The 13,145-nt window shown below is 51.0% G+C and overlaps 1 protein-coding gene across 1 annotated transcript in view; it reads left to right on the top strand.

The window, feature by feature from the left end:
- Positions 1–13,145, top strand: part of LOC137373269 (probable voltage-dependent R-type calcium channel subunit alpha-1E) — a 1,486,297-nt gene that overhangs the window by 25,833 nt on the left and 1,447,319 nt on the right. The gene's annotated exons all lie outside the window — the stretch shown is intronic.

Below are 13,145 nucleotides of genomic sequence, written 5' to 3'. Positions count from 1 at the left end.
GCAAGTTGGATCCAAAATTAGCTCAGAGGCAGGAAGCACAGGGTAATGATTGACAGCTGTCTTTGTGGCTTAAAGGTTGTTTCCAGTGGGGTTCCACAAGGTTCAGTACTGGGCTCCTTGCTGTTCATGATATACATCAATGATTTAGACTTAAATGTGGGCGACATGATTAAAATGTTTGCAGATGATACAAAAATTAGCTGTGTGGTTGACAGTGAGGAAGAAAGCTGTAGACTGCAGGAAGATATCAATGGACTGGTCAGGAAGGCAGAAACGTGGCAAATGGAATTCAATCCGGTGTGAGGTAATGCATTTGAGGAGAGCAAACAAGAAAAGGGAATACACAATAAATGGTAGGATTCTGAGAAGTGTAGAGGAAGTGAGAGACCTTGGAGTTCATGTGCACAGATCCCTGAAGGTAGCAGGACAGGTAGATAAGGTGGTCAAGAAGGCAAACTGGATACTTTCCTTTATTGGCTGAGGCCTTGAGCATAAGAGCAGGGAGGTTATGCTAGAACTGTTTAAAACACCAGTTAGATAGTAACTAGAGTACTGTGTACAGTTCTGGTCACCACATTACAGGAAGAATGTGGTCACACTAGAGAGTGTACAGAGGAGATTTACAAGGATGTTGCCAGGAATGGAGAATTTTAGTTATGAGGAAAGATTGGATAGGCTGGGGTTGTTTTCTTTGGAACAGAGGAGGCTGAGAGGAGATTTAATTGAGGTGTATAAAATATGAAGAGCCTAGATAAAATGGATAGGAAGGACCTATTTCGATGAGCAGAGAGGACAGTAACCAGGGGGCATAGATTTAAATTAATTGGTAGAAGGTTTAGAGGGCAGTTGAGGATGAATTTTTTTTCACTCAGATGGTGGTGAGGTTCTGGAACTCACTGCCTGAAAGAGTGGTAGAGGCAGAAACACTAATCACATTTAAAAAAAACACTTGGATATGCACTTGAGCTGCAGTAACCTACAGGGCTACAGACCAATAATTGAAGGTAGGATTAGACTGCACAGCTCTTTTTCAGCCAGCATGGATATGATGGGCCAAATGGCCTCCTTCTGTGCCATAAATGCTTCCATATTCCTACGTATTTATGTTTCCTCTCTGTATTAAAAGGTCTCTCTCCCTCACTCTCTCCTGTCTCAGTGTTCATCACTCCCTCACTCTTGCTCACTCTCTCGTCTCTTTTATCATTCTTTCCCTCGCTCCGTCCTAGGAACATAAGAATATAGGAGCAGGAGTAGGCCATTCAGCCCATCGAGTCTGCTCCACCATTCAATTAGATCATGGCTGATCATCTACCTCAATGTCACTTTTCCACACTATCGCCATATTCCTTGATGTTATTAGTATCTAGAAATCTATCGATTTCTGTCTTGAACATGCTCAATGATTGAGCTTCCACAGCCCTCTGGGGTAGAGAATTTACCTCTCACAGTGTTCCTCTCGGTCACTCCCTCACACTCTCCTCTGTGTTTATATCTCTATCACTCTCTTTTCTCTCAGTGTTTATCACTCCCTTCCTCGCTCTCTCCTCTCACAGAGTTCCTCCCTCTCTCACTTACACTCTCCTCTGTGTTTCTATCTCTTTCTCTTGCTCACTTTCTCCTCTCTCAGTGTTTATCTCTCCCTCTTTTGCTCATATTCTTACTTCAGTGTTCATCTCTTTTTGCCTCGCTCACACTCTCCACAATCAGTGTTTATCTCTCTCTAATTAAATTAATTTGTCCTCTCTCAGTTAATTTCAGTCTCTCTTGCTCACTCTCTCCTCTCCGTGCTGTTCTTGCTCTCTCTTTCTCTCACACTTTCTCCAGTCTCAGTGCTTATCTCTTTTCCTCATTCACTCTTTCCTTTTTCAGCATTTATTTATCGCTCTCTCCCTTGCCCACTCTCTCCTCTCTATGTTTATCTCTCCCTCCCTCACTCACTCTCTCCTCTGTATGTTTATCTCTCCCTCCTTCACTCACTCTCTCCTCTCAATGTTTATCTCTCCCTCCCTCACTCTCTCCTCTCTATGTTTATCTCTCCCTCCCTCACTCACTCTCTCCTCTCAATGTTTATCTCTCTCTCCCTCGCTCACTCTCTCCTCTCAATGTTTATCTCTCCCTCCCTCACTCACTCTCTCCTCTCTATGTGTATCTCTCCCTCCCTCACTCACTCTCTCCTCTAAATGTTTATCTCTCCCTCCCTCACTCTATCCTCTCGATGTTTATCTCTCCCTCCCTCACTCACTCTCTCCTCTCAATGTTTATCTCTCTCTCCCTCGCTCACTCTCTCCTCTCAATGTTTATCTCTCCCTCCCTCACTCACTCTCTGCTCTCTATGTTTATCTCTCCCTCCCTCACTCACTCTCTCCTCTCTGTGTTTATCTCTCTCTCCCCCGCTCACTCTCTCCTCTCAATGTTTATCTCTCTCTCCCTCACTCTGGCTTGTCTCTCTCACACTTTGTTCCAGGATTTGCTGTTCCACATATGTGTGAATGAAATGGCAAGCTGCTAAGAGAAACTGTCTGCACTTTGTGAGCCGTTCGCAGTTGCTTTTTAACCCGACTGGGTGTGAAGGATCGAAATTTACAAGGTTTTTTGAGTTGCCTTTCAGTCCGTTGCTCTTGGACTGTGCTTCACCCCAACCTGTTGACCTGATCAACTCCTCTCTCACATGTTCTGTCTTTGAGGTGTTTTGCAGTTTCCCTAACGGGCACAATCCCAACTGATCAATCAGCTCCTATTTCAATGGATGGCTTTTGCTGTCAGAATATCACAGGTACATTGTATGTGCACAGCCTGGAGATATGTGATTGGCACAGAAATTCCTTGGGTAAAGATGGAAAGACTTGCATTCATGTGGTGACATTTATACCCTCAGGCCTGTGGGATGTTTGGTTAGTCTGCCACCGTTTGTATATTTGGTTAGTCTAGCTGGGAGAGATTACTGGTCCAGTCTTCAGTGATTTTAACAGAAACTCATTTATTATATTCTAACTATATACAGCTTTACACCAGTCTGTGTGACTCCTCTGAAGCCATGCTGCATCTCCCTCCAGTCACTCTCACATCATCATGGTGGGAGGTATTCCCCACACTGTCGCAATCATTAACCCTCACAACACCTATACTACAATGATATCCCAAGGTGTTTTACACGTTAGTGTAAATGAACTCATTTTGAAGTGCTAGCCCTGCTGTAATATAGGAGAGTTGTGCACACACCACAGGTGTTGCCACAAGCAGTAACGTGATAATGACCAGAGAACCTGTATCACTGATGTGGGTTGAGGGATTAATACTGGCCCCAGAACATGGAGAGAAGACCCCTGCTCCTCTTCAAAATAGTGCAATGGGATCTTTTACATCCATTTGAGAGGGCAGACGGCACCTTGGTAGAACTTCTCCTCTGACAGTGCAGCACACCCTCATTACTGTCCCTCTGACAGTGCAGCACACCCTCATTACTGTCCCTCCGACAGTGCAGCACTCCCTCATTATTGTCCCTCCGACAGTGCAGCACACCCTCATTACTGTCCCTCTGACAGTGCAGCACACCCTCATTACTGTCCCTCCGACAGTGCAGCACTCCCTCAGTACTGTCCCTCCGACATTGCAGCACACCCTCATTACTGTCCCTCCGACAGTGCAGCACACCCTCATTACTGTCCCTCTGACAGTGCAGCACACCCTCATTACTGTCCCTCTGACAGTGCAGCACACCCTCATTACTGTCCCTCCGACATTGCAGCACACCCTCATTACTGTCCCTCCGACAGTGCAGCACACCCTCATTACTGTCCCTCCGACAGTGCAGCACTCCCTCAGTACTGTCCATCCAGCATTTCAGCACACCTTCAGTATTGTTCCTCTGATAGTACTGAGGGAGTGCTGCACTGTCACTCAAAAAGTGCTGCACTCCCTCAGTACTGACCCTTCGACAGTGCAGCACTCCCTCAGTACTGACCCTCCGACAGTGCAGCACTCCCTCAGTACTGTCACTCAAAAAGTGCGACACTCCCTCAGTACTGTCCCTCCGATAGTGGAGCACTCCCTCAGTACTGTCCCTCTGACAGTGCAGCACTCCCCAGTACTGACCCTCCGACAGTGCAGCACTCCCTCAGTACTGACCCTCCGACAGTGCAGCGCTCGCACAGTACTGACCCTCCAACTGACCGGCACTTCCTCAGTACTGTACCTCAAACAGTGCAGCAATGCCTTAGTACTGTCCCTCTGACAGTGCAGCACTGCCCCAGTACTGTCCCTCCAACAGTTCAGCACTCCATCAGTACTGTCCCTCCGACAGTGCAGCACTCCCTCAGTACTGTCCCTCCGACAGTGCAGCACTCCCCCGTACTGTCCCTCTGACAGGGCAGCACTCCCTCAGCACTGTCCCTCCGACATTTCAACACTCCCTCAGTGCTGTCCCTCCGACAGTGCAGCACTCCCTCAGTGCTGTCCCTCCAACTGTGCAGCACTCCCTCAGTACTGTCCCTCCAACTGTACAGCACTCCCTCAGTACTGTCCCTCCAACTGTGCAGCATTCCCTCAGTATTGTCCCTCTGACAGTGCCGCACTCCCTCAGTACTGTCCTTCCGACAGTGCAGCACTCCGTTAGTATTGTCCCTCCGACAGTGCAGCATTCCCTCAGTACTGACCCTTCGACAGTGCAGCACTCCCTCTGTACTGTCCCTCTGACATTGCAGCATTCCCTCAGTACTTCACTGAGATTTTCAATCTGGATTATATGCTCAAATCTCTGGAGTGGACTCGCACTCATACCTTCTGTCTCAGAGGCGAGAGAGCTACCACTGAGTCACTGCACTGAGGCCTCTGTCGTGTTATATACTATCGTGACACTACACTGGGGCCTCTGTCCTGTTATCTGGGATCATCACCCTGTACTGGGGCCTCTGTCCTGTTATTCTGGGATCCTTCCCCTGCACTGGGGCCTCTGTCCTGTTATCTGGGATCCTCCCCCTGTACTGGGGCCTCTGTCCTGTTATTCTGGGATCCTTCCCCTGTACTGGGGCCTCTGTGCCTGTTATCTAGGATCCTCCCCCTGTACTGGGGCCTCTGTGCCTGTTATCTGGGATCCTCCCCCTGCACTGGGGCCTCTGTCCTGTTATTCTGGGATCCTTCCCCTGCACTGGGGCCTCTGTTCCTGTTATCTAGGATCCTCCCTCTGCACTCTGGCCTCTGTGCTGTTATCTGGGATCATCACCCTGTACTGGGGCCTCTGTCCTGTTATCTGGGATCCTCCCCCTGTACTGGGGCCTCTGTCCTGTTATCTGGGATCATCACCATGTACTGGGGCCTCTGTCCTGTTATTCTGGGATTATCACCCTGTACTGGGGCCACTGTCCTGTTATCTGGGATCATCACCCTGTACTGGGGCCTCTGTCCTGTTATCTGGGATCCTCCCCCTGTACTGGGGCCTCTGTCCTGTTATCTGGGATCATCACCCTGTACTGGGGCCTCTGTCCTGTTATTCTGGGATTATCACCCTGTACTGGGGCCTCTGTCCTGTTATTCTGGGATCCTCCCCCTGCACTGGGGCCTCTGTCCTGTTATCTGGGATCATCACCCTGTACTGGGGCCTCTGTCCTGTTATTCTGGGATCCTTCCCCTGCACTGGGGCCTCTGTTCCTGTTATCTGGGATCCTCCCACTGCACTGGGGCCTCTGTCCTGTTATCTGTGATCCTCCCCCTGCACTGGGGCCTCTGTCCTGTTATCTGGGATCCTCCCCCTGCACTGGGGCCTCTGTTCCTGTTATCTGGGATCCTCCTCCCGCACTGGGGCCTCTGTCCTGTTATTCTGGGATCCTTCCCCTGCACTGGGGCCTCTGTGCCTGTTATCTGGGATCCTCCCCCTGCACTGGGGCCTCTGTCCTGTTATCTGGGATCCTCCCCCTGTACTGGGGCCTCTGTCCTGTTATTCTGGGATCCTTCCCCTGCACTGGGGCCTCTGTTCCTGTTATCTAGGATCCTCCCCCTGCACTCTGGCCTCTGTGCTGTTATCTGGGATCATCACCCTGTACTGGGGCCTCTGTGCTGTTATCTGGGATCCTTCCCCTGTACTGGGGCCTCTGTCCTGTTATCTGGGATCATCACCCTGTACTGGGGCCTCTGTCCTGTTATTCTGGGATTATCACCCTGTACTGGGGCCTCTGTTCCTGTTATCTGGGATCCTCCCCCTGTACTGGGGCCTCTGTCCTGTTATCTGGGATCATCACCCTGTACTGGGGCCTCTGTCCTGTTATCTGGGATCCTCCGCCTGTACTGGGGCCTCTGTCCTGTTATCTGGGATCATCACCCTGTACTGGGGCCTCTGTCCTGTTATTCTGGGATTATCACCCTGTACTGGGGCCTCTGTCCTGTTATTCTGGGATCCTCCCCCTGCACTGGGGCCTCTGTCCTGTTATCTGGGATCATCACCCTGTACTGGGGCCTCTGTCCTGTTATCTGGGATCCTCCCCCTGCACTGGGGCCTCTGTCCTGTTATCTGGGCTCCTCACACTGCAGTGGGGCCTCTGTCCTGTTATCTGGGATACTCACCCTGCACTGGGGCCTCTGTCCTGTTATCTGGGATCCACGCCCTGCACTGGGTCCTCTGTCCTGTTATCTGGTATCCTGACCCTGTACTGGGGCCTCTGTCCTGTTCTCTGGGATCCTCCCTCTGCACTGGGGCCTCTGTCCTGTTATCTGGTATCCTGACCCTGCACTGGGGCCTCTGGCCTGTTATCTGGGATCGTCACACTGCACTGGGGCCTCTGTCCTGTTATCTGGGATCATCACCCTGTACTGGGGCCTCTGTCCTGTTATCTGGTATCCTGACCCTGTACTGGGGCCTCTGTCCTGTTATCTGGGATCCTCCCCCTGCACTGGGGCCTCTGTCCTGTTATCTGGGATCCTCACGCTGCACTGGGGCCTCTGTCCTGTTATCTGGTATCCTGACCCTGTACTGGGGCCTCTGTCCTGTTATCTGGTATCCTGACCCTGTACTGGGGCCTCTGTTCTGTTATCTGGGATCCTCCCCCTGCACTGGGGCCTCTGCCCTGTTATCTGGGATCCTCACCCTGCACTGGGGCCTCTGTCCTGTTATCGGGTATCCTGACCCTGCACTGGGGCCTCTGTCCTGTTATCTGGTATCCAGACACTGCACTGGGGCCTCTGTCCTGTTATCTGGGATCCTCGCGCTCCACTGGGGCCTCTGTCCTGTTATCTGGTATCCTGACCCTGTACTGGGGCCTCTGTCCTCTTATCTGGTATCCTGACCCTGCACTGGGGCCTCTGTCCTGTTATCTGGGATCCTCATGCTGCATTGGGGCCTCTGTCCTGTTATCTGGTATCCTGACCCTGTACTGGGGCCTCTGTCCTGTTATCTGGGATCCTCCCCCTGTACTGGGGCCTCTGTCCTGTTATCTGGGATCATCACCCTGTACTGGGGCCTCTGTCCTGTTATTCTGGGATTATCACCCTGTACTGGGGCCTCTGTTCCTGTTATCTGGGATCCTCCCCCTGTACTGGGGCCTCTGTCCTGTTATCTGGGATCATCACCCTGTACTGGGGCCTCTGTCCTGTTATCTGGGATCCTCCCCCTGTACTGGGGCCTCTGTCCTGTTATCTGGGATCATCACCCTGTACTGGGGCCTCTGTCCTGTTATTCTGGGATTATCACCCTGTACTGGGGCCTCTGTCCTGTTATTCTGGGATCCTCCCCCTGCACTGGGGCCTCTGTCCTGTTATCTGATATCATCACCCTGTACTGGGGCCTCTGTCCTGTTATCTGGGATCATCCCCCTGCACTGGGGCCTCTGTCCTGTTATCTGGGCTCCTCACACTGCAGTGGGGCCTCTGTCCTGTTATCTGGGATACTCACCCTGCACTGGGGCCTCTGTCCTGTTATCTGGGATCCACGCCCTGCACTGGGTCCTCTGTCCTGTTATCTGGTATCCTGACCCTGTACTGGGGCCTCTGTCCTGTTCTCTGGGATCCTCCACCTGCACTGGGGCCTCTGTCCTGTTATCTGGTATCCTGACCCTGCACTGGGGCCTCTGGCCTGTTATCTGGGATCGTCACACTGCACTGGGGCCTCTGTCCTGTTATCTGGGATCATCACCCTGTACTGGGGCCTCTGTCCTGTTATCTGGTATCCTGACCCTGTACTGGGGCCTCTGTCCTGTTATCTGGGATCCTCCCCCTGCACTGGGGCCTCTGTCCTGTTATCCTGACCCTGCACTGGGACCTCTGTCCTGTTATCTGGGATCCTCACGCTGCACTGGGGCCTCTGTCCTGTTATCTGGTATCCTGACCCTGTACTGGGGCCTCTGTCCTGTTATCTGGTATCCTGACCCTGTACTGGGGCCTCTGTTCTGTTATCTGGGATCCTCCCCCTGCACTGGGGCCTCTGTCCTGTTATCTGGGATCCTCACCCTGCACTGGGGCCTCTGTCCTGTTATCGGGTATCCTGACCCTGCACTGGGGCCTCTGTCCTGTTATCTGGTATCCAGACACTGCACTGGGGCCTCTGTCCTGTTATCTGGGATCCTCACGCTCCACTGGGGCCTCTGTCCTGTTATCTGGGATCCTCACCCTGCACTGGAGCCTCTGTTCCTGTTATCTGAGATCCTCACACTGCACTGGGGCCTCTGGTCCTGTTATCTGGGATCCTCACACTGCACTGATGCCTCTGTTCCTGTTGTCTGGGATCCTCACGCTGCACTGGGGCCTCTGTTCCTGTTATCTGGGATCCTCACGCTGCACTGGTGCCTCTGTTCCTGTTATCTGGTATCCTGACCCTGCACTGGGGCCGCTGTCCTGTTATCTGGGATCCTCACCCTGCACTGGAGCTTCTGTTCCTGTTATCTGGGATCCTCACACTGCACTCGGGCCTCTGTTCTTGTTATCTGGGATCCTCACACTGCACTGGGGCCTCTGTTCCTGTTATCTGGGATCCTCGCGCTGCACTGGTGCCTCTGTTCCTGTTATCTGAGATCCTCACACTGCACTGGGGACTCTGTTCCTGTTATTTGGGATCCTCACCCTGCACTGGGGCCTCTGTTCCTGTTATCTGAGATCCTCACACTGCACTGGTGCCTCTGTTCCTGTTATCTGGGATCCTCACCCTGCACTGGGGCCTCTGTTCCTGTTATCTGGGATCCTCACACTGCACTGGTGCCTCTGTTCCTGTTATCTGGGATCCTCACCCTGCACTGGGGCCTCTGTTCCTGTTATTTGGCATCCTCACAGTGCACTGATGCCTCTGTTCCTGTTGTCTGGGATCCTCACGCTGCACTGGGGCCTCTGTTCCTGTTATCTGGGATCCTCACGATGCACTGGGGCTTCTGTTCCTGTTATCTGGGATCCTCACGCTGCACTGGTGCCTCTGTTCCTGTTATCTGAGATCCTCACGCTGCACTGGGGCCTCTGTCCCGGTTATTTGGGATCCTCACACTGCACTGGGGCCTCTGTTCCTGTTATCTGGGATCCTCACACTGTACTGGGGCCTCTGTTCCTGTTATCTGGGATCCTCACGCTGCACTGGGGCTTCTGTTCCTGTTATCTGGGATCCTCACACTGCACTGGGGCTTCTGTTCCTGTTATCTGGGATCCTCACACTGCACTGGGGCCTCTGTTCCTGTTATTTGGGATCCTCACCCTGCACTGGGGCCTCAGTCTAGCGATCCTGAAATCACCCCACAATTCAAGGCCTGGACATCCCTCCACACCGCATCCCACAACTGCAGCTTAACTCCAATCTGCCACCAAGCTATCACTTTCGCTGTCCCCATCGCTGCTATAAGCAAACACTTAAACCCAACCCCAATGAATATAAAACAGAGAGAGGGTGAGACATAGCAATGGAGGGAGAGAGGTAGAGAGTGATGGAGAAAGGGAGAGTGACAGAGAGATCGAGAGCGATAAAGATGGAGAGAGAGGGAGAGCGATAGAAACTGAGAGAGAGCCTGGGATGGGAGTTCATGGAGGAGCCTATGTCTTTGTGATTGTAATCTTTCCAGATCTCACTAGAGGTCAGTGATGTGCTACAGTTCTGGAGTCTGCTGTTCCTTGCTGCTGGCTGGCTGTTATCCTACCCAGGACTGGCTCAGGATTGGCTCAGCGCACTGCCACCATACAAGACATCTTTAACCCTCTGAACCCTGCGCCTCCTGCATATTCTATCAAATCCCACTTGAGTGCTTGACTGTTCCAAAGAGTGCAACACATGTGGCAATTCCTAATTCAACCTGATGATTTTGCTCTTTAATATCATGGACACAGAATGAGCTGGTGGGGTGTGAGGGGAGTGGGCACTGATTAACAGGACCCACAGGGAAGACACAGCATAACCTGGCTTTAGACAAAACTTTAAAAAAACACTGGTTCAGCCTCAGCTGGAATTTTTATTTCATTCATTCATGGGATGTGGGTGTCACTGGCCAGGCCAGCATTTATTGTCCATCCCTAATTGCCCTTGAGAAGGTGGTGGTGAGCTGCCTTCTTGAACCGCTGCAGTCCATGTGAGGTAGGTAGACCCACAGTGCTGTTAGGAAGGGAGTTCCAGGATTTTGACCCAGTGACAGTGAAGGAACGGCGATATAGTTCCAAGTCAGGATGGTGTGTGACTTGGAGGGGAACTTGCAGGTAGTGATGTTCCCATGTATTTGCTGCCCTTGTCCTTCTAGGTGGCAGAGGTCATGGGTTTGGAAGGTAATGGTGTCCTTGGCAATGAACCCAGAAAAGACTCCAGAAGAGGTCAAGAATGACAAATTAATATTTCAAGCAGAGATCCTTCACAAACTGTGAAGCGGAGAAATTGTCAAAGAACATACAAGTCTCGAAATAGAAAGTTTTCCTCCTCTGGCCAGAAACCTCCGGCACAGTTCATGAAGTTTTCAATCATGCTGAGATATCCGAGCCCTCATAGGACCTGTCCTGGGAGTCCGTGAATATATGTTACAATACTGTAGAGAGTTTCACTTTGTATCTAACCTGCGCCGTAATAGTGTAGAGAGTGTTTGATTGGACAGTACAGGCAGATTCACTCTGTGTCCAACCTGCACTGTATTAGTGTAGAGGGTGTTTGATGGGACAGTACAGGCAGATTCACTCTGTGTCCAACCTGCACTGTATTAGTGTAGAGGGTGTTTGATGGTACAGTACAGGCAGATTCACCCTGTGTCCAAACTGCGCTATATTAGTGTAGAGGGTGTTTGATGGTACAGTACGGGCTGATTCACTCTGTTTCCAGACTGCGCTGTATTCATGCAGAGGGTGTTTGATGGTATAGTACAGGCAGATTCACTCAGTGTCCAACCTGTGCCATATTAGTGTAGAGGATGTTTGATGGGACAGTACAGGCAGATTCACTCTGTGTCCAACCTGCGCCATATTAGTGTAGAGGGTGTTTGATGGTACAGTACAGGCAGATTCACTCTGTGTCCAAGCTGCGCTGTGTTAGTGTAGAGGGTGTTTGATGGTGCTGGACAGGCAGATTCACTCAGTGTCCAACCTGCGCCATATTAGTGTAGAGGGTGTTTGATGGTACAGTACAGGCAGATTCACTCTGTGTCCAACCTGCGCCATATTAGTGTAGAGGATGTATGCTGGTACAGTACAGGCAGATTCAGTCTGTGTCCAACCTGTGCAACATTAGTGTAGAGGGTATTTGATGGGACAGTACAGGCAGATTCATTCTGTGTCCAACCTGCGCCATATTAGTATAGAGGGTGTTTGATGGGTCAGTACGGGCAGATTCACTCTGTGTTCAACCTGCACTGTATTAGTGCAGAGGATGTTTGATGCGGCAGTGCAGACCGATTGACTATTTTTCCAAACTGCGCTGTAGTAGTGTAGAGAGTGTTTGATTGGGCAGTACAGGCAATTCACTCTGTGTCCAACGAGCTCTGTATTAGTGTAGAAGGTGTTTGACCTTACAGTACGGGCAGATTCACTCTGTGTCTAATCTGCACTGCAATAGTGTAGAGGGTGTTTGATGGTACAGTGCAGGAAGATTCACTTTGTGTCCAACCTGCGCTATATTAGTGCGGAGCGTGTTTGATGGTACAGTACGGGCAGATTCACTCTGTTTCCAGACTGCGCCATGTTAGTATAGAGGGTGTTTGATGGGACAGTACAGGCAGATTCTCTCTGTGTCCAATCTTAGCTGTATTAGTGTAGAGAGTGTATGCTGGTACAGTACAGGCATATTCACTCTGTGTCCAACCTGCGCCACATTAGTGTAGCTGGTATTTGTTGGGACAGTACAGGCAGATTCACTCTGTGTCCAACCTGCACCATATTAGTGCAGAGGGTGTTTGATGGGATAGTACGGGCAGCTTCACTCTGTGTCCAACCTGCGCCATATTAGTGTCGAGTGTGTTTGATGGGTCAGTGCGGGCAGATTCACTCTGTGTCCAACCTGCGCCATATTAGTGTAGAGTGTGTTTGATGGGACAGTACAGGCAGATTCACTCTGTGTCCAAGCTGCACTGTATTATTTTAGAGTGTGTTTGATGGGACAGTACAGGCAGATTCACTCTGCGTCCAAGCTGCACTGTATTATTTTCGAGTGTGTTTGATGGGACAGTACAGGCAAATTCACACTGTGTTCAACCTGCGCCATATTAGTGTAGAGTGTGTTTGATGGGACAGTACAGGCAGATTCACTCTGTGTCCAAGCTGCACTGTATAATTGGAGAGAGTGTTTGATGGGACAGTACAGGCAGATTCACTCTGTGTCCAACCTTTGCCATATTAGTGTAGAGGGTGTTTGATGGTACAGTGCAGGCAGATTCACTCTGTGTCCAACCTGCGTCATATTATTGCAGAGTGTGTTTGATGGGACAGTACAGGAAGATTCACTCTGGGTCCAACCTGCACTGCGTTAGTGTAGAGGGTGTTTGATGGTACAGTACGGGAAGATTCAATCTGTGTCCAACCTGCGCCATATTAGTGTAGAGGGTGTTTGATGGGACAGTACGGGCAGATTCACTCTGTGTCCAAGATGCACTGTATTAGTGTAGAGGGTGTTTGATGGTACAGTACAGGCAGATTCACTCGGTGTCCAACCTGCGCCATATTAGTGTAGAGGGTGTTTGATGGGACAGTACAGGCAGATTCACTCTGTGTCTAACCTGCGCTGTGTT

This window comes from Heterodontus francisci, chromosome 8, assembly GCF_036365525.1.
Source record: "Heterodontus francisci isolate sHetFra1 chromosome 8, sHetFra1.hap1, whole genome shotgun sequence".
Lineage (NCBI taxonomy): Eukaryota > Metazoa > Chordata > Chondrichthyes > Heterodontiformes > Heterodontidae > Heterodontus > Heterodontus francisci.
This window is presented reverse-complemented; position numbering and strand designations above follow the sequence as displayed.